Raw genomic sequence first — 22,971 nt, forward strand, 5'->3', positions numbered from 1 at the left:
ATTCTCTAGGATAGACCACATTCTGTGTCACAAAGCAAGTCTCAATAAATTTTAAAATATTGATATTATAAAAAACACCTCTCAGATCATAACAGAATGAAGTTGGAAATAAATAACAGGCAAAAGAATGCAACTTTCACAAATATATGGAGACTAAACAACACACTCTTAGAAAACCAGTGGGTAAAGGAAGAAATTACAAGAGAAATTAGTAAATACCTCAAGACAAATGACAATGAAAACACAACATATCAGAACTTATGGGATGTAGCAAATGTGGTGCTGAGAGGGAATTTTATTGCCCTAAATGCCTATATTAAAAGAGAATAGAGAGCAAAATTTGAGGAATTATCTGTCCAACTGGAAGAACTAGAGAAAAACTGCAAATGAATCACAAAGTAAACAGAAGAAAAGAAATAACAAAAATTAGAACAGAAATAAATGAAACTGAGAACAGGAAAACAATAGAGAGAATAAGCAAAACCAGAAGCTGGTTCTTTTTGAAAAAATCAACAAAATTGATGGATGCCTAACTAGGCTAACAAAAAGAAAAAAGAGTGGATGCAAATAAATGCAATCAGAAATGGGAAAGGAAACCTAACTACTTACCTTGCAGAAATAAAGGAGATAATGAGAAGATACTATGAGCAACAATATGTTAATAAACTGGACAATGTACATGAAATGGACTTCTTAGGAAAGCATAAATCATCAACAGTGACACAAGAATAAATAGATGACTTCAACCAACCAATCACAAGCAAAGAGATTGAGTCAGTCATCAAAAATCTCCCCAAAAGAAAATCCCAGGATGAGATGGCTTCACACGTGACTCTACCAAGTATTCAAAAAAGAATTAAATACCAATCCTACTCAAACTCCTCAAAAAATTGCAGAGGGGGAAGCTCCCCAACTCATTCTATGAAGCCAACACCAACCTAATACCAAAATCAGACAAAGATGGTACAAAAAAAGAAAACTATAGACCAATCACTTTAATGAGCATAGATGCAAAAATTCTCATGAAAACACTCACATATTGAATCCAGAAGCACATTAAGAGAATTATACACCGTGAATATAAAGTGGGGTTTATTCCAGGTATGCAAGGTTGATTCAACATAAGAAAATCAATCAATATAAAACACCATATCAATAAATCAAAGCAAAAGAACCACATGAGCATCTCAAATGTACTTCACCAATGCAAGGGATCAATGATAGGGAGGGTAAGGGGTACAGGGTGTTTTGGGTGTTCTCTTTTTCATCCTTTTCTCTTTTTTGATTCTTGGTGTAACAAAAATGTTCTAAAATTAATTGTGATAAATGCATCATTATGTAATGATACTCTGAGCCATTGATTGTATACTTTGGATAGATTCTATGGTGTGTTAATATCTCACTAAAATTGCATTAAAAAAAATCCCTTGAGGGACTAATAGAAGATGTGAACTGGCAGAAGAAGCAATCAGTGAACTTTAAAATAAGACAAGTGAAATCAGTCTGATGAGTAGAAAGACAAAGGAATGAAAAAAGTTGAAAGAACCTATGACCCTACAGAACATCAACTGTACCAGTGACACATATGGTTTTCCCAGAAGGAGAAGAAAATGAGAAAGGGGTAGAGAGAATATTCAACCAAATAATTGTTGAAAACTTCACAAAGTTGATGAAAGGCATAAATATACATGTCTATGATGCTCAAAGAATTCCAAACAGAATAAACCCCCAAAATGCTCATACTGTGCCATGTTATAATCAGATGACAGCAAGCCTAAGAGAGAATTCTGAAAGCCACAAGAAACAAGTGACATGCCACACACAAGGCATTTATTTAATCAATAAGTTTAAATGACAGTTTCTCATTGGGATGCTTGGATACAAGAAGGCAGTGAGATGACATATTTAAATTACTGAGTAAAAAACATTGCCAAATGGAGGCTTCTGGAAGATGGCATTTAGGAGAGACAGGGCAAAAAAAGTCCTCATGAAAAATACTAGATAATAGACAGAAAGTGACCCAGAACACCAGTTCCAGCAATACACTAGCTGGACATGGTCTGCTAAATCCACAGGGACCATGCACCTGGTGAAACCAGGAATCAGCATTCTGAAACAAGTGAGTGAGTCTGCTGAATAACCAGCAGGCATGCTGTGGTCTGGGGAAACCATGTGTTGGCATTTGGTGTTGGACTAGATTAAAAAAAAAAAGTGGCTGCATATAATGCAGAGAGAACAACAAAGTGAAGCATGGTGGGAATTTCATCCTCATAAATTCTGGACACACCTCAATATCTGGCATAGATGATTGCCTTTCATGCACCTGGTGCTAATTGTCTCAGAGCTGGGAAGGCAGAGTTTAGCCAAAAGGGAAAATAACAATGCCTCCTACAGCCATCTTCCTAGCAGACTGGGAATGCTCCTGACTGGAGCTGGCACTGCCCCAGAGCTGTGCCAAATGACCGAGTGCAACAGGAAGTGTTTTCAGCAACATGAGCATACACCCCAATATCTGATGGGGAGGATAGCCTTTTGCATATCCGCAGCTAATTTTCCCAGATCTAGGAAGCCAAAGGGGTGCAAAAAAAGAGGGAAATTAACATGCCCCATTAAGCCATCCTTTCAGCAGGCTGGGAATGCACTTACATGGCCCTGATGCCAATAACTTAACTTGGGAGATTGTGCTCACTTGTGACATGGCAGTCTTCCCTCAGCAGAGGCCCTAGGAGGGCACAGCTTGGAAGAGGGACCCATACAAAAGTCTCAGAGACCATACACCGATACCAAAAACCTGTGGGTCAGTGTCAGAGACAAACTTTGGCAAGAATGAACTGAAGGTTTATAATCTTCCAACAGCTTTAAATCTCCAGGAACACAAGGGATGTTTGATTATTATACCCACCATCACTCCCTAACCCCTCAGACACATGCCTGACATTCAGGGATGGCAGCACCAACTACACACACAAACTTGGCATGCCAATTGGACCCCCACAAGATTCAGACCACCACTCACCACAAAGACAAAGTTGGGGAGAACTGGCTGGATGGGAAGAGGTGGCTCATGAATGCCATCTGCTGGTTAGTTACAGAAAGCATATGCCAGATCTGACAAATCAGAGATAAGTGTTTGAATAAGTCTACATATCCTAAAAGAATCCTATCAAATTAAGCAAATGCCAAGAGGCCAAAAACCACAGAAAAATTTAAAGCATATGAAAAACCAGGTTATATGGTTAACCCAAACCCAAACACCCAAAACAAAAGATCAGAGAAGACACAGTACTTGGAGGAATTAATCAAAGAACTAAAGACAAACACTGAGAGCATGACACAGGATATAAAGGACAAGAAGAAGACCCTAGAAGAATATAAAGAAGAAATTGCAAGAGGAAATTAAAAAAAGATGATTTTATGGAAATAAAAGAAACTGACAACCAAATTAAAAGATTCTGGATACTCATGATACAAGACTAGAGGGAGCTGAACAGTGAATCATTGACCTAAATGATGAAAGAATGGAAAATGAAAGACAAAAAGTAAGAATGGGGAAAAAATTAAAAAATCAAAATGGATCTCAGGGGTATGATAGATAATATAAAACATCCAAAAATGACTAATTGATGTTACAGAAAGTGAAGAGAATGATAAAGGTCTAGGAAGAGCATTCAAAGATATTGTTGAAGAAAAATTCCTAAACTTTCTAAAGAACATAAATACACAAATCATAAATGCCCAGTTAACTCCAAATAGAATAAATACAAATAAAATCACTCCAATAAATATTCTGATCAGATTGTCAAATACTGAAGAAAAGGAGAAAGTTCTGAAAGCAGAAAAAGAAAAGCATTTCACTACTTGCAAAGGAAACAGTGTAAGACAAAGTGGTGACACTTAGTGGCCACCATGGAGGAGAAAAGGCAGTGGCATGACATATTTAAAATTCTGAGACAGAAAAATTGCCACCAAGAATTCTTTATCCAGCAAAGCTTTCCACAAAATTTGAGGGAGAGCTTAAATTTTTCACAGATGAGAAATGCTGTGAGAATTTGTTGACAATTGTCCTGTCCTACTTGAGATAATAAGGGGAGCCCTGCTGACAGAGAAACAAAGAAAGGAGAGAGAGAGATGGAGAAAAGTTCAACAATAAAGAGATTTAGTATGGGTTTAATAAAGGACATTAAGAGAGAGAGGGAAAAATGTATCTGACAAACATAAACCAAGGAATATGATGGCTGATCCAAAAAAAGCCTTCACAGTAATAATGTTGAATGTAAATGGATTAAACTCCCCAATTAAAAGATATAAATTGGCAGAATGGATGAAAAAATATGAACCATCAGTATGTTGCATACAAAAGACTCATCTTAGACACAGGGACACAAAGAAATTGAAAATGAAGAAATATATTTCATGCAAGCTACAGACATAAGAAAGGAGGAGTAGCAATATTAATCTCAGATAAAATAAACTTTAAATGCAAGGATGTTATGAGAGACAAAGAAGGCCACTATATACTAATAAAAAGGGCAATTCAACAAGAAGAAATAACAATCATAAATGTCTATGCACCCAATCAAGGTGCCACAAAATACATGAGACAAACATTGGCATAACCAAAGGAAGCAATTGATGTTTCCACAATAATTGTGGGAGACTTCAACACATCACTTTCTCCTGTAGATAGATCAACCAGACAGAAGACCATTAAGTAAATTCAAAACCCAAGCAATTTGATAACTGAATTTGATTTATCAGACATATATAAAATATTATATGTTCACATCCCGAATCACCACTATACACATTCCCTAGTGCTCATAGAACTTTTTCCAGAATAGATCAAATGCTGGGACATAAAAAAGCCTCAATAAGTTAAAAAAAATTGAAATTATTCAAAGCACATACTCTGAACACAATGGAATACAATTAGAAGTCAATATCCAACAGAGACTTAGAAAATTCACAAATACCTGGAGGTTAAAAAACATACCCCTAAAGAATCAATGGTTAAAGAAGAAATAACAAAAGAAATTGCTATATATGTAGAGAGCAATGAAAATGAGAATACAACATATCAAATCATATGGGATGCAGCAAAAACAGTACTGAGGGGCAAATTTATAGCACTAATTGCATACATCAAAAAGGAAGAAAGCGATAAAATCATACAACTAATGGAGAAACTGAAGAACATAGGAAACAAACAGAAACCTAATCCTAAACCAAATGGAAGAAAAGAAATAAGGATTAAAGCAAAAATAAATGACCCAGAGAACAAAGAACAATAGAGAGAATAAGTAACACCAAACAGTTGTTCTTTGAGAACATCAACAAGATTGACAAACTCCTAGCTAGACTGAAAAATCAAAAAGAAAGACCCATATAAACAAAATACTGAATGAGGTAACATTATTGCAGATCCCAAAGAAATTAAAAAAAATTATATGAGGATACTATGAAAAACTGTATGCCAACAAACTGAATAATGTAGAGGAAATGGACAACTTCCTGAAAACATATGAACAAACTATACCAACCAGAAGAAAAAGATGATCTCAACAAACCAATCACAAGCAAAGAGATCTAATCAGTCATCAAAAAACTTCCTGCAAATGAATGCTCAGGGCCAGATGGCTTCACAAGGGAATTCTACCAAACTTTCCAAAAAGAACTGACACTGAAACTCCTTCAAAACATTGAAGAAAATGGAACACTACCTAACACATTTTATGAAGCTAACATCAATCTAATACCAAAACCAGGCAAAGATGCCACAAAAAAAGGAAAATTATAGGCCAATCTCCCTAATGAATATAGATGCAAAATTCTCAAAAAAATAGTTGCAAATCAAATCCAAAGACACATTAAAAAAACATACACCATGACCAAGTTGGGTTCATTCCAGACATGCAAGGATGGTTCATCATAAGAAAACCAATGAATATATTGCAACACATTAAAAATCAAAAGAGAAAAATCGAATGTTCATTTCAACAGATGCTGAAAAATCATGCAACAAAATCCAACATCCCTTTTTGATAAAATAAAACACTTCCAATGGTAGGAATTGAAAGAAACTTCCTCAATATGATAAAGAACATATATGAAAAACCCACAGCAATCATAGTACTCAATGGTGAGAGATTGAAATTATTCCCTCTAGGATCAGGAATGAGACAAGTATGCCTGCCAACACCATTGTTATTCAATGTTGTGCTAGAAGTGCTAGACAGGGCTATCAGGCAAGGAAAGGAATACAAGGCATCCAAATTGAAAAGGAAGAAGTTAAACTGCCATTATTTGCAGATGAAATGATCTTATATCTGGAAAATCCTGAGAAATTGACAATATGGTCATGAGAGCTAATAAACAAGTTTAGCAAAATAGCACATGACAAGATTAATGCACATAAGTCAGTAATGTTTCTACACAATAGAAATGAGTGATGTCAATGGACTCTCAAGAAAAAGATACCATTTTCAATAGCAACTAAAAAATAAAGTACCTAGGAATAAACTTAACCAAAGATGTAAAGACCTATACAAAGAAAACTGCATAACTCTACAAAAAGAAATACAAAGGGAACTTAAAAGATGGAAAAATATTCCATGTTTATGGATAGGAAGGCTAGCTGTCATTAAGATGTCAATTTTACCCAAACTCATCTATAGATTCAATGCAATCCCAATCAAAATTCCAACAATCTAATTTGCAGACTTGGAAAAGCTAGTTATCAAACTTATTTGGAAAGGGAAGATGACTCAAATTGTTAAAAACACTCTAGAAAAGAAAAGTGAAGTGGGAAGTCTTTTACCCCCTGAATTTGAAGCTTAGTATAGAGCCACAGTAGTCAAAACAGCATGGTACTGGCACAAAGATAGACATATTGATCAATGGAATCAAATTGAAAATTCAGAGATAGACCCCAAGATCTATGGCTGACTGATCTTTAATAAGGTCCCCAAAGCCACTGAACTGGGACATAGTCTTTTCAACAAATGGGGCTGGGAAAGTTGGATATTCATACCCAAAAGAATGAAAGAAGACCCCTACCTCACATCCTACACAAAAATTAAAGTGGATCAAAGACTTCAATATAAAAACAGTACCATTAATCTCCTAGAAGATAATGTAGAGAAACATCTTCAAGACCCTCCATTAGGTGGACACTTCCTAGAACTTACACCCAAAGCACAAGCAACAAAAGAAAAAAATGGACAAATTGGAACTCCTCAAACTGAGAAGTTTCTGTACCTCAAAGGGATTTGTCAAAATGGTGAAGAGACAGCCAAGTCAATGGGAAAAAATATTTGGAAACCATGTGTCTAACAAAAACTGATATCTTGCATATATAAAGAAATCCTACAACTCAATGACAATAGTACAGACAGCTCAATTATAAAATGGGCAAAAGACATGAAAAGACTGTTCTCTGAAGAGAAAATACCAATGGCCAAAAACACATGAAAAAAATGTTCAGCTTCACTTGCTATTAGAGAGATGCAAATTAAGAACACAATGAGATACCATCTCACACCAACTAGAATGGCTGCCATTAAACAAAGAGGAAACTAAAAATGCTGGATAGGATATGGAGAAATTGGAACTCTTATTTCTTGTTGGTTGGACTGTATAATGGTTCAGTGACTCTGGAAGACAGTCTGTCAGTTCCTTAGAAAACTAGATAGGGAATTACCCTTTGATCCAGCAATTGTACTTCTCAGTATATACCCAGAAAATCTGAAAGCAGTGATATGAACAGATACCTACATGCCAATGTTCATAGCAGAATTATTTTCAATTACCAAGAAATGGAAAGAACCCAAATGTCCTTCAGCAGATGAGTGGATAAATAAAATGTGATATGTACACACAATGGAATACTAATGGAAATAAGAAGGAATGATGTCATGAAACATATGACAACATGGATGAAACTTGAAGACATAATGCTGAGCAAAATAAGCCAGGCACAAAAAGAGAAATATTATATGCTACCACTAATGTGAACATTGAAAAATATAAAATAAATGGTTAATAATATAGAAAGTAGGGGACATAGTGATAGAGAGCATATAGTGAAAGGGGAATGATAACCTGATAAGAATGGATAAGGCATCATGGGTAAATTTACTGTTCTGGGAATGCCCAGGAATGGCTATGGGTTGTTAAATTCTTTTGGGTATAGTAGGAAGAAGTTCACAGAAATGTTGCTATATTAGGTTATTTTCTCTGGGTAGATTAGGAACATGTTGGAAGTAAAGTAGTTATTTTAGGTTAGTTGTCTTTTTCTTATTCCCTTGTTTTGTTTTGTTTGAGATGTTTTCTATTGTATTTTTTAAATTTTTTAATATAGTTAATAGTAAATTTAAAAAAGTGAAGAAAATATGCAGAGCTCCCTGAGGAACTGGGGTGATTGCATGGGTGTTGGCTTCCACACCTCAATGGTTGCTCATGTGCTCACAGAAATTGGGGACTGGTAGTTTGATGAGCTATGCACTCTATTATGGGACTTGCCCTTGGGAAGACTGTTACTGCAAAGGAGAGGCTAGGTCTGCTTATAATTTTGCCTAAGTGTCTCCTTCTGAATGCCTCTTTGTTACTCAGATGTGGCCCTCTATCTCTAGCTGAGCCAATTTGGCAGATGAAACACACTCAAGGTTGTAAATCTCCCTGGCAACATGGAATATGACTCCTGTGGAGGAATCTAGACCTGGCATTGTGGGATGGAGAAAATCTTCTTGACCAAAAGTGGGATGTAAAATGAAATGAAATAAGGTTCAGTGGCTGAGAGATTCCAAAAGGAGCCAAGAGGTCACTCTGGTGGGCATTCTTATGCACAATATAGGTAACCCATTTTAGGTTCTAATGAATTGGAATATCTAGCACTAAATACCTGAAACTATCAAACTACAACCCAGAATGCTTGAATTCTGAAGACAAGTGTAGAAAAATATAGCTTATGAGGGGTGACAATGTGATTGGGAAAGCCATGTGGATCACATTCCCCTTTGTCCAGTCTATGGATGGATGAGTAGAAAAATGGGGGCAAAAAAATAACTAAAGGAAGAACAGGGGGGCAATTTGGGTGTTTTGTTTTTAATCTTTTTTTCTTACTCTTGTGTTCACTTTTTCTGGCACAAGGAAAATGTTAAAAAAGATTGATCATGGTGTTCGGTGAACAACTATGTGATGGTAATGTGATCAATGCATTGTGTACTTTGGATGATTGTGTTATATGAATAAATCTTAATAATAAAATAAAACAACTTTGCCAAATAACAATTTTGCATCTGGAAAAACTATCATTCAAAAATGAGGGAAAAATTAAGACATTCACAAATAAACAAAATGTAAGGGACTTCATTCACCTCCAGACTGTCCCTATAAGGAATGCTAATGGGAGTTTTGCAGGTTGAAAAGAAAATACACTAGACAACTGACTTAAACCATATGAAGTAGTAAAATTTCCATTTAAAAATAAAATAAAGTTATAGTAATGAATTTTGGCAAAGGAATTATAGCATAGTGAATGAGATTATTCCCATTGAATATTATGTTTTAGAAAGTATTGTATGAGATGTTTTATGTCAAATATGTTTCCATATTTTAACAAAAGGAAAGAAAACTAAAGAGGTGACAATTAAATGTAATACATGATACTCCATAGGATCTAAGAATGGGGGAGTAAAGGCTCAAAGGGACATTATTGGGACATAATAATAATTAGAATTAGACTGTGTGGTTTATATCAATGTTAAAATTTTTGATCTTGATAAGTACACTCAAGGCATATGAATGTACTTGATATTATTTTATTCAAGGATTATGTATACAAATTGCTCTCTCAAATGTTCAGCAGATAGATGATAGATAGATAAATATATAGACAGGTGACATAATGATATGGTCAAGATGGCAAAATATTAAAATTAGTAGATCTGAGCATCTGTACATCTGGGGTGCTGGAGTATGTTGCAGTTCACACTATGAGGTTTGTATTCTCTCTGTAACTGTTCAATAGGTTTGAAATAATTTCAAAATAAAAGTTAAAAAAAATACAGCTGCTGAAGGGTAAGAAGTCAGCCACCAAGCCCTGTGGACAACAGAGCTCTTGTGTGAATAGTCAGAAGAGAAAAAATGCAAGTAAATCCAGAGACAACAATGTTAGACTGCACATGCTTGAAATTGGAAGACATGAAAATTCCTATGTTTCTCCCTTAGATCTCACAGGCAAAATTAGTGGAGTGAGCTGAAACCCTATGAAAGGACCCTCATAACCCCTCTTATACACATCACACATCCAAGGCCAGTTGGACACAAAGCAAGGAGGGCACTGAGATTCATAGTCTTTTCTGATCACTGTGGGCTGGACTATGTCTCCAAGGCCACAGAATGGAAAGTTTGTTTAAGAGAAAGAGGCTCAGTGGTCAGTGTTAGGTGTCTGCAATCCTCCCCATGAAACCTCCCAACCAGTGAACCCAGATGGTTACAGGTATGGAAGATCATTTAGCTCCTTAGTTCTTGGGAAAACCAGAAAGGATCATGCTTGGCCAGAGCCATAGGCCATGCATTCTGGCCTACAGACCCTAGTCAATATCCACTGGGTTCTGTGAAATGATCACTGACTTCGTGAGTCAAGGTGTGGGTAAAGGTGGAGGCACTGTTTTTCTTGTCTCTTCTCCCACCTCCACTGAGGTCTGCCTTAGTTGCCAAGCAGTGGGAGGCTCTGGGGAGAATGATCACCATGGTTTCCTATCCTGTGTTGGGTTAGGGGTTCATGGCAGTTGAGGTAACTCAGCAGAGTTCTTGAGAGCCTCAGAGAGTCTGCAGATAGCCATGAAGCACTGCAAAATTCTGGTCCTAGTGGCCTTATGCCAGGTCTTGGCAGCACTGTGGGAAGACTCTTTACCGAGCCCAGTTCCCCAAAGAATGCTGTTTGAGATGGTGGCTTGGATACTCATAGTAGGAGTTTAATAATAATAATTATTTTTTATTAATATTTATTATTATATTATTATTATTACAGGTATGGATTATTATTAAATTAATTATAATCCATTATGCTGAAGGGGCAGATAATAATCTGACTGCTGGCATTCCTGCTCTTCTAGAGGAAATACATCAAATTGCTCCATTTCACCATATTAAAAATGCATTTGTAGACCTTACATCAACTATAACAGAAGCAAAACTCAAAAATGAAATATTTCATCTTATAAACATGAAGACCATAAATAAAGAACTGAAAAGTTACAACTCTTTATTGGGAATTGAGGTGGATACATCTAAAAAATTATGGAATGGACAGATATCTAAATGTTTACAAGAAGTGCCTCTGATGGCAGACACTGCAAGCAATATTCTTTCCCTAGAAAACTCAGCAAAGCAAATCCAATATCAAGTACCAGCAGCCAAATCATCCTTCAACATCTCTCAGGTGAATGCAGAAGATCTTCACACAGCAGTAACACAGGCTTGCAAGGAAAATTCCAGGCTTGAGGGAAACTTAAAACAGTGTTCACAGGAATCCTAAAATTGGAAGTAAGACTGGACAAATTAAGTGAAGACAAAATATCTCAGAAAACTCTAAGCTGCCTCAAGAGCCTGTTTTTCACAATAAAGTGGTTCCAATGAAGCCTTCAGGTGAGTAGTTGCTAAAGATGAGCTGATTTGGTTGCTGTACTTCTGGAAGGTAATATGGACTTCAGGAAAATGGAATTGGATACACTGAAGACATCAGAAAATGGAGATCTCAGAGATGAAGAAGACAAAGGAGTGTTGATTGATGAGGTAGAGTTAAATGCTTGCTTACAAACTGTTCTAGTTTGCTAATGCTGCAGAATGCAAAACATCAGAAATGGATTGGCTTTTATAAAAAGGGGGTTTATTTGGCTATACAATTACAGTCTTAAGGCCATAAAGTGTCCAAGGTAACACATCAGCAATCAGGTACCTTCACTGAAGGATGGCCAATGGTGTCCAGAAAAAGTCTGTTAGCTGGGAAGGCAGGTGGCTGGCATCTGCTCCAAAGATCTGGTTTCAAAATGGCTTCTACCCAGGACACTTCTCTCTAGCGAGCTTGCTCCACTTCAAAATGTCACTCACAGCTGCACTGAGTTCCTTCTCTTTGAGTCAACAACTTTATATGGCTCCACTGATCAAGGCCCACCCTGAATGGGTGGGGCCACACCTCCATGGAAATATCCCATCAGTTATCATCTGCAGTTGGGTGGGGCACATCTCCATGCAAACAACCTAATCCAAATGTTCCAACTTAATCCCCACTATTATGTCTGCCCCACAAGATTTCATCAAAGAATATGGCTTTTTCTGGGGGACATAATACATTCAAACCAGCACATGAACTCTCAAAGAAAAAATAAAACAAATGCACATGACATTAAAAGAAGAAACTAACATAATCAGTGTACTTAATAATCACATAGAAAGGTCTCAAATTGAAAAGGCCTTGCTCCAGTAAGAATTCATCCAATTGGAAAGGGAGAGGCAAAAGCTCCAGCAGAAACATCAAATCCATCCCAAACATCAAGAAAAAGAAACAAATTTTTATTCAATGTTCAATTTGAAGAGAATTTACCCCAAAAAGGTAGAGGATGATTTTTTAAAAGGAAATAAAAATAATAACAAGACATGTGAAAAGGTGAAAACTTACAAAATTCAAGCAGAAATTGTTTCAGAAAAGTTCAATAGAACCACTGGGTATTTCCAAAGCATTCTGGTATCCCAGAAGAGGAAATCTTATGATATGGGGTAAGGGCTCTGATAGCTGAGAGAAACTGGTATCAACTGAGAAGAGAAAATACATACATAACACAAAAATTAATTGAGGAAGAATATAAAGCTTCTGAAATTTATCTTCCATTCTTGATGTTCCAAATGGAGCTTTTCATGGAGTCCTGAAAGCACATCCAGGAAACATCTGGACTAATAGATCTCTGAGGAAGGAGGAGCATCAGGCTGACAGGGCATGACCTTTATCAACCAGTTGCCACACTGGGAGTCCCTCCATATTGGCTAACACCTCCTGATGCAGCAGGTGCCACAGGAGATGAAGTCAGAGCTGCTCTTGAGGCTCCTTGCACAGGCAGAAGCAGCTCAATGGCTTCTTCTCATTCAAGCCTCTCACCTGATAAGGGAGCAGCTGACCCAGACTCTGGTCCTCCACATTACCCTCCTGTCAAAAGTCAGAAGTTATGATGGAGTCCAAGGGGGAAGTTTCTGAGAATAGGACATCCCATTCTTCTCATCATTTTGGAAACTGAAGAGGAAGCTCCCCAAGAGTCCATTTGCTAAGGGACTTCCCTGACCCAACACTAATCTCCACTGGTACCAAGAATGTAACACTAGTTTCCAGGCTACCAGTACTGTGAATATAACCTGGAAACAAATGTTTCAATTGCAGTTTTCTCCTCCTTCCTTTGAGTCTACTTTGAAAATCATAATAATAGCAAGAGTTTTGTCTTATTTGGTTTCTTTTAGTTTTATCCTATTAATGTATACCTTATTTTGTTCCTTTTTGTTTTATTCTATTGAGGAATTATATTATGTCATATATATTATGACTTTTATATATGAATTATACAAAAGGTTATAATTTTTAGTGTGTTTTATAACTAGATTGTATAATATGAATCTTATAAGTTAATTTATTATATCTAATTATATTTCTAGGTGTTTAGCATGCCATCTATAAAATCTACTGTAGTAGGAGTTTCATATAAGAAGTTTTAAAAGTGAAAGCATCTGGAACTCAAGGTTTGTTTCTATATATTAAAGGGTCACTACTCTCTGGTTATAATATTAGTGTAGAGTACCATTATAAAATTTGGATAATAAAAATCTCTAAAATTAGATGATTTGTTTATATGATAAAGAAAGGCAAAGAAATAATTTTCAGAATGATGGCTACTTCTTTGTGTGGGGAGTCAAGTACAATTGGGGCAGGGAACTTCAAAAGTTTTGTAATGTCCTATTGTTTTTTTAGCTGTTTGATATTTGTATGTTTCCTGGATTATTATCATTATCATTTAAACTAATATATATATATATATATATATATATATATATATATATAGTCTTTTATGTGTTTGATTTCATTCTTAATAAAATTTAAAATAAAATGTGAGAATCAAATTATTTTATAGTATAGCATATAATATTGATAACACAGTGAAGATGTTTAAGTGCAGGTGGATCAAATCAACTGGACAACAGGTAGATACCAGCAGCTCTCACTCAGTTGGTTCTACTCCACCTGAGTCAGTAAGCAGAGCCAGGGTAGACACTGCAACTACTCAGAGAGCTGATGGGAGAGCATGCAGTGTAAAGGAGAGCATGCAGTGTAAATGAGCCTGAAGGACAGAAAGCAGGAAAGTGGCCTAAAAAATGTGGGCATGGAAGACATGGGATTCATGCATGAAGCAGAGGACTAATGAAAGTTTTGACAGAGCACTAAGTCCATTTTGAAACAAATCAACAGTGAATGTGTCAACTTGAAAGCAGCCAATGGGCTCATGAGAAAAATTTCACTCCTTCCTCTCTGCTGGGCACAATTTGGGTAACCTTTATTTATGTCCTCCCCTTTAGTCCATGTTATCAGTCTGAGTAATACTTTTGTGGATTCAGCAAATGCTGGCCAATTTCCTTTTGTGTGTCTTCACTGGGAGATGAGGCACAAATTACTGCCAAGAATGTCAGTGGGGTGGGGAGCAAGGAAGCAGATCTGAGTTACGTGATCACTCAATTTTTCACTCATTTATTTGACAAATGTTTGTTGAACCCCATTATGTATAATTTCCTGTGCTGGACTCTAGGGATGAAAATATAAATATGACACTACCAACTCCTTCAAAGGCTTGACAATCTAGATAATGGGACAGGCATTTAAACAGAAAACTAAAACACAATGTGGTAAATTCAGTGATAAAGTTCCTCAGAGAATATTATGGAAAGAGAGAATACCTAATGGGGAATTTAGATATAGCACTGAGAGTATAGATTTTAGGAAGGTTTCTTAGAGAGGGCAAAATTTGAGGTGATATGAAACAATCAAGTGAAGAATAGTGGGTTAGCATTCCAGACAGATGGAACAGTGTAGCCAAGACACTCGGGCAAAAAAAAACAAAAAAACAAAAAACAAAAAAAAAAACAAGGATAAGAACAACAGCAAGCTTTGTGTTGTTGGAAGCTGAGGGTGGAGCAGATCATGGAAAACCTTGGCTTTCTTGAGAGAAGTCATATTTTTATCCTAAAAGCAAGGGGGAAAGCCATTGAAATAGTTGATGTTGAAGAAGGATAATCTGTTCTGAAATCCACCATTTACTCTGGAGATTGTGTGGAGAATAGGCTTGGATAAAACGGGACTAATAGAAGATAGAAAAGGAAGTTAGAAGTGAGACAAGAATTCAGCTTTGGATGTGTGCTTGAGGGGCTGAAAAATACTGCTGGGGAGAAGTCTAATTATAAGGAAAGGAAGTTATGGAAAAGAAACTGCTTATCTGAGTAGAGATATGGTCACCTGAAGATTCCAAACTGGACTGCTACTGTGACTATGGTGGTGAGTCTGTAGGAAACCCTGCCTCCCTGCTGTGGGTTATTTCTTGAGCTCCTCCAGATGGCAGGACTGAGAGATTAAGAAGGTCAAAGAATATAGTAACTTGGGCAAACCCAGTCAATGAATGTATGTCACTTTCAAACCTTGGTAAACCTGATGGAAGGCATTTTCAACATATTAGTCAGATTTTCTTTTCTCCCCAATGGAACACTGTTAAGGAAGAATTTCATGTGTCTGAAGGGGATGGAAATCAGATGCAAGGTGTTTTACAGGAGATGAAATTGAAAATAATAGATCAGTCCTTTTCAAGCTCCATAAAATTATAGTAAAGTTCAGTAGTTACCAAAACCTGAATTCTTTATCCACTCAAGGAAGTTTGAAATCACTCAGGTCCCTGCCAACTGCATTTCATTGGTGGACAGATGAGGAGGGAAGTGGATTATATTGCATTACTTCAGTAGACCATAGAATCCAAGATTCATGGAATCTCATGGCTAAAGAGAGTGTTTGATGTCAACTTACCCAACCTCCCTTAAGCCTGCAATATATCTTCACTAGCAACATTATAAAAAATTCTTTTTGTGATCCTAGTGTGGGCCAGAGACAGCTAACATTCTCTTTGGAGATGTGAAAGAAGAGAAATAGAAGCCCCAGAATACCAATGGAAAATAATGTATGACAGGATGTCAATGAGGAAAGAATAATCTTGGGAATAAGTTTATGCTAATTAACATGTTGGTTTTGGACAAAAAAAAGAGTGTATATACAATTTAAGAAACAGGAGGTGCTCTAGAAATATGAATTGTGGGGCTTGGATTTCACTACATTCATTGTGATAATCATCCCCTTGGGAAACAGCTGCTCTCTTACAAACCTATTTCTTCCCCAAATGTATGCCATACAAAAATTATACCTTTTAAATTTAGGCTAAAAGGCTCTTAAATCAAATTCAACCCCTGCTTTGCGGGTTATGTTCTTTTTCTCCCTCTAGAGGAATGTCTTCCAATGTAACCTCCATTTCCATTCTGCCTTTTAAAATTCTGAGGCATCCAGCAGGTACCCAAAGACAGTCTTCCTTAGAAGGCCAAAGGGAGAGGGATAGAATGAACAGGTTGTGGATAGGAATACTCAAAAGATACTTGTACCTTTCTATGCATGCTTGGCTTTGATCTTCAGCCAGCATTTGCCTAATGTCTTCATAAATACTCTTAAATAGTCTCCCTGGTGACAGCATTGAAATATGGTCAGATATGTCCTTAAAGTTCAGTGATCAAATTACAGCTCCACAAGTCCTCTGCTCTTGTATCTGCTGCAATTTCAGTTAAGAATTTAGAGAATACCTCTCCCAGTATACCATACATTTTGTATCCAATTTTATATAACTACTACTAAAATTTCATCTTTCCCCAAAATGGAGAGGGAGACATTCCTGAATTTGTCCCCTTTTAGGGCACCTGCATTGCAGAAGCCAACATTAACTACACATATTTCAACCCCATGAGTTTCATCAACAAGAAACTAAGTTCCTTTACAGAACTTCTTCAATTGAAGCTCTGGGAAATATGGAAAGAAGATTTATGAGGAGACAGATACAGTGACATAGTGAGAATGAATCCACTTTTAATTTGCATTTCCCCACCTGCAGCTCTTGCCCATGTTTACTGTACAAGTTTTCCTCAAGGAAATAACAGAAAAAATGGCACTAATCTCAGAATTATACCTCATTTTAAAATGGCATGTGACTCCTCCCTTTAATGACCTTTCAAACCCATAATTCAACAGTAAGGAAATTTCTCTTTTCCCCATTGCCTCATTTGAACCCAGGAATGAGGTTTGTAACATCAACAATTGGATCTCCATGGTCATATTGACACTTAAGATTGAGATAAGATTCAGATCCAGAGACCATGGTCTAAGGAAGCATGTCCCAGCTCCAGTAACCTGCCACAGAGTCAATAATGCTGCTTTGCACTGTAGGCATGCAGGGATATGGTGGGGTGTGAGACCTCAAAGGCTGAGATGAAATCTACACACTATATCACATTATGTCCCTAAGTCTGTTTCCTCATTTGCAAAAATATAGAAAAATAATCCTCACTTTGTCTCATGTGAGTGAGGATTAAAAGAGACAGCAAATAGGAGGGTACTTTGGAAAGGTTTACCCTTATATTTGTTAGTCCATTATAAAAAAATGCATGTTATTCATATGAAGAATTTTCTCAATGCTCCCATGCTCTAATAATAAGAAAAGGAACATTTATGTGTCAGGTAAGACATTTTCAAATATATTATCCTCTCATCTGAAATAGTGGCCTGAGAAGCTTTGCAAATATGCTCTTCAGTGAAACAAATGATTGTTAAAAATAATAAAACATTTATTGTCTCTGGAAATTATTCTAAGAGCATAGATAAAATGAGAAATCATTTATTCCAAAACATTTTCTAAATCTGAAAACAGCCAGAGTCTGTGACACTTGAGCCATAATCCACTCCCACCCATTGCCTATGTAGAGGGATGTCCAAGAAGGTTCTGCTCTTTCTCCCCCAGCCCTGCCACAGTCTACAATATCCTCATGAGAATAGTGGGTCACCAGTATGTCTCACCCACATCAGATCTTAGTGTAATAGGGGAAGAAATCAAGGTGAAATTGGCCAAAAAGTTGGGGGTTCCTTCCTCCACCCAACTTCCACTTGTGGCCAGAAACCCCATCCCAGGCCCAGTAGACCCAAAACACTGAGGCTCTGGTCAACCATGCCCCAGCTTGCTCATAGGCAAAGGTTCCGAGCTGGCAAGCAGAAGGCAAGAAGACAAAACTGTCATCTCATCCTCTGCTTACATGTAAAGCAGTGGTGTCACCTGAAGAGAAATGGCCAATGTGATTTTTCCACAGTTCTGGAGTAAAAATTCAGAGATGTTTCCTACAGAGAGAGGCAGATCAGAAAAACAGGGATCTCTGCAGTTCTTTCCAAAGGAAACAGCCCCAGTTTGGTTTTTATGTGCTTATGTTCATAGCATTCATCTGCCATCGGGAACTTGTCTTCCTTTTGTGGACTTCCTGCTTGTTTAAAAAACTATACTTCAAAATCTCTTAAGTCTTTCTGAAATCTTTCCTTGTTAGCTCTAGTTTCTTAGAGATGGTCAAGAAGTACAAGTATGGTGCCCTCATTAAACTGGACATGAAGAGGGCTGACTGTTTGACTTCTTTCTTTTCACCTGGCATCAGGGCCCTAACAGGATCAGTCTCATGGGAATAGGTATGGTGGTTGCCAACAAGAAGGTGAGATGCTGGATCAGTCAAAGAGGACTGCTGGCTTCCCTGAGGACAGTCTTCATCAGAGTCCTCTTTTTCAATTTTTGGGATAAGGGAAGGTGTTCACAAGAATTTCTTGTTAATTCTGTATCAGTCATAAGGAAGGATTTATGAGTTACTTTTCTTACTTAGTTACCATAACATCCTCCTGGGGAGGGAGCTGCCCTCTCTTCTACTTCAGGTGTGTGAACATGGCACGGGTGGTCACCTCTCCAGAGGAGGTCAGTTCAGGGACTGCAGCTTCTGACTTCTCATTCTCTCTGGGACTGTGGGTTGTCCACAGAGCAGGTTTCTAGATGGATATTTGGGAGCACTTCCTTGTTCTTTCAGCTTCAGCTTTAGTTCTTTGTGCTTTTTACAGCCTTTAGCCAAATCATTCATCCATTTCAGGATTTCAGGACTCGGAATCTTATCACCATAGGAAAGCCAGTACTTCATTTCTTGTTCCAAATTTTCTACAAATTTCTCAATTTTCCTCTTGAGGCTCAGGATGTACTTGGTAAGGTAAGGTAATGGACTCTGTCTCTATTATTAACTTCTCATTATAGTGTCATACATTTGTTCTAGTTCATGAAAGAGATTTCTAGTATTTGTACAGTTAATCATGGAAATTATCAACCATGAGATTCACTGTTTTACACATTCCCATATTTTAACCTCCAACTGTCCTTCTGGTGGCACACATGACCCTTAGCTTCCCATTTCCATCATATTCACACACCATTCAGCACTGTTTGTTATTCTCACAATAACATGCTACCTTCATCTCTGTCCATTTCCAAACACTTAAGTTCAACATAATGAAACACTCTGCTCATAATAAGTGACTGCTCCCCGTTCTTTAGCCTCATTCTATACCCTGGTAACATATATTTCATGTCTATGAGTTTACATATTATAATTAGTTCATATTAGTGAGACCATACAATATTGTTCCTTCTGTGTTTGACTTATTTCACTCAATATAGTGCCCCCAAGGTTTGTTCATCAACCCATTTTTAAGACAGTTTTGTTCACCCACCATGCTTTCTGTCCTAATTAAACAGTCAGTGATTCTCTTTATAGTCACCTATTTATTTATTCACCACCATCACCACTATCTATATAAGGATGTCTCCATTTCTTCCACAAAGGAGAGTCAAAGAAGTTAGAGACAAAATAAAAAGAAAGAAAAAATGACAATTAAAAAGCAACAAAAGGAAAGATAGGTTTAAACTAAAGTAGAATAAAAGAGTCAGACAACATCACCAATGCCGAGAATCCCATGCCTCTCCCTTATGTCCCCCACTTATAGGCATTTAGCTTTGGTAAGTTGTCCTTGTTACATTGAGGAAGCATAATACAATGTTTCTGTTAACTATAGTCTCTAGTTTGCATTGATCTTATTTTTCCTCAATACCATCCAATTTTTAACACCATGCAAGGTTGACATTCATTTGTTCTCCCTCATGTAAAAACATGTTTGTATCTTTTATCACAATTGTTGACCACTCTAGGTTTCTCTGAGTTATACAGCCCAAGTTTTCATCTTTTTCTTTCCTTCTGGTGTCCCACATGCTCCTAAACTCACAGTCAGCTTTGTTCAGTGTACTTACATTGCTGTGCTACCATCACCCAAAATTGTACTCCAAACCTCCCACTCCTGTTTTTTTTCCTGTCTGTAGTGGTCCCTTTAGTATTTCCTGTAGAGCAGGTATCTTGTTCACAAGCTCTCTAATCATCTGTCAGAGAATATTTTAAATTCACCCTCATACTTGAAGAACAGTTTGGCCAAATATAGGATTCTTGGTTGGCAATTTTTCTCTTTTAGTATCTTAAATATATCACACCACTTCCTTTCACCTCCATGGTTTTTACTGAGAATTCCACATATAGTCTTATCAAGCTTCTCTTGTATGTGATGGGTCACTTTACTCTTGCTACTTTCAGGATTCTCTTTGTCTTTGATATTTGATAAACTGATTATTAGGTGTATTGGCATAGGTCTATTCAGATCTATTCTGTTTGGGGTATGCTGTTCTTCTTGGATCTGTAATTTTATGTTTTTCATAAATGATGTGAAATTTTCATTGATTTACTCCATTATTGCTTCTTGCCCTTTTCCCTTCTCTTCTACTTCTGAGACACCCATGACATATACATTCATGCACTTCATGTTGTCATTCTATTCTCTGAGTCTTTGCTCATGTTTTTCCATTTTTTTCCTTTTCTGTTCTTTTGTGTATAGGATTTCATGTGGCTTGTTCTCTGTTCCTGAGTGTTTTCTTCTGCTTCTTGTCATCTGCTGTTGTATGTCTCTATTGTGTTTTTCATCTCTTTTGCTCTGCCTTTTATTTCCATAGATTCTGCCAGTTGGTTTTTCAAACTTTTGATTTCTACCTTATGTTTGCCCAGGGCTTTCTTTATAGCTTTCATCTCTTTTGCCATATCTTCCCTGAACTCATTGATTTGGTTTTTTATTTGAATTAGCACATTTATTTGAAAATCTTTAATTGAATTTTTCATTAAAGTGAAACAATATCTAAACTGTTTCCTAATTGAGGTGTAAGTTTGTTACTTTGACTGGGCCATATCTCCATTTTTCCTAGATTAGATTGTAGTTTTCTGTTTTCTAGGCATCTGCTTTCCTTGGTTACCTGAATCAGATTTTCCTAAGCCAGAAAGGTTCAGATCTCAGAATGGGGTTATATTCAGTTTCAAGACAAACTGTGGGTGTGTCTTAGATATTGACAGACTTTCCTGTGAGGTCTCTAGCTTCTGTGTTTTATCTAACCTGCCCAGCAGATGGTGCCTGTCAGCCTGTCCTTCCCAACTGGTGTAAAGTGGTGTGGCCCCCTTAGTTTTTCTTTTGGCTGTTTCCCCCAAGTGCTGGGGTCTGTTTCTGAAGGAAAGACTGGTAGCAGAGCTGGGCCCCACCTTCTTCCTCTTAGGAAAGATACACCCTTTAGGGAGTTTTCATCTGCATTTGAATAGCTCCTTTGTCTCCCTGATTCTGTTTCCTACACCCTAGTCAGGGTCTTAGTGCTGTGAACTGAAAATGGCTGAGGCTGTCTCCACTGAGCCCCTCAGGTTGAGAGAGAGAGAAAGGAACAGAAAGCCCCCTTTCAGAGCCAGTTCACAGCCTCACAGTTTCACCCATTAACCAGAGGTAACATCTGGTCTTCTGGACTCCCCCTCCCAGGACAGAGGAATCTTCTGGTACTTTAACATCACTAAAAGCCTCTGTCTGCTTGTTAGTGGTTTGTAGCTTGTATTCACCATTCCACATTTGTTAATTAAAACCCCAGTTGGAGCTAGGTTGAGCTATATTTGCTTGGCTTGGGAATGCTGCTTTCTACCACAGTGAGATTTTGCAGCTTGGCCTGCTGTGGTGGCAGAGGGCTCCTGGTAAATTTCCCCAGTTTTGACTTACAGATATCATGATGCAGCCTCAGGCATTCCTCCCAATCCAGGTTGATGTATGATGTGTGGGTAGCCATGGGTGTCCTCAAGCAGTTATTCAAAATTATTTACTAGTTGTTCCTGGTTGTTTATTAGTTGTCTAGGGGACTAACTAAATTCAACTCTTCTCTATGCCACCATCTTGCCCCCTCCCACCATGACTCTTTTTTAAAGTACTCCAGTGATTAAATCAGACCCATGTTGCGTGTATGGGGCCACACTTCCATGGAAATAGTCCAGAGTTATCACTTACATTTGGGTGGGTCACAACTACATGGAAACCACTTAATCCAAAGATTCCAACCTAGTGAACACTAATATGTCTGCACACACAAGATTACATCAAAGATCATGGCGTTTTGGGGGATATAATACATCAAACTGACACACTCAACATTAAATATTTCCCAGCTCCCTTCTGCCAAATTATATGTAGCATAGGGTGAAGTTGTTTAGGTCATTGACACAAAGGAATAGAAATTTTGCAGAGAAAGAAACTTGGCCTTGGGTGCCTTCACTTCTGACTGCTTGTAGTTCCATGTGGAGCTATAAGGATCTATCAAATAGTCCCCATTTTACTAAGAAGGCCTAGGTTGGAGATTAGTCTTTTTTTGGACAGTCTTCATTTTCTTTTTTATG

The 22,971-nt window shown here is 37.3% G+C and overlaps 1 pseudogene; it reads right to left on the reverse strand.

Moving 5' to 3' along the window:
- Positions 1 to 18,499: 18,499 nt before the first annotated feature.
- On the reverse strand, positions 18,500 to 22,370 carry LOC119520749 (annotated as a pseudogene).
- Positions 22,371 to 22,971: the final 601 nt, after the last annotated feature.

This window comes from Choloepus didactylus, chromosome 26 (assembly GCF_015220235.1).
Source record: "Choloepus didactylus isolate mChoDid1 chromosome 26, mChoDid1.pri, whole genome shotgun sequence".
In the NCBI taxonomy this organism is placed as follows: domain Eukaryota; kingdom Metazoa; phylum Chordata; class Mammalia; order Pilosa; family Megalonychidae; genus Choloepus; species Choloepus didactylus.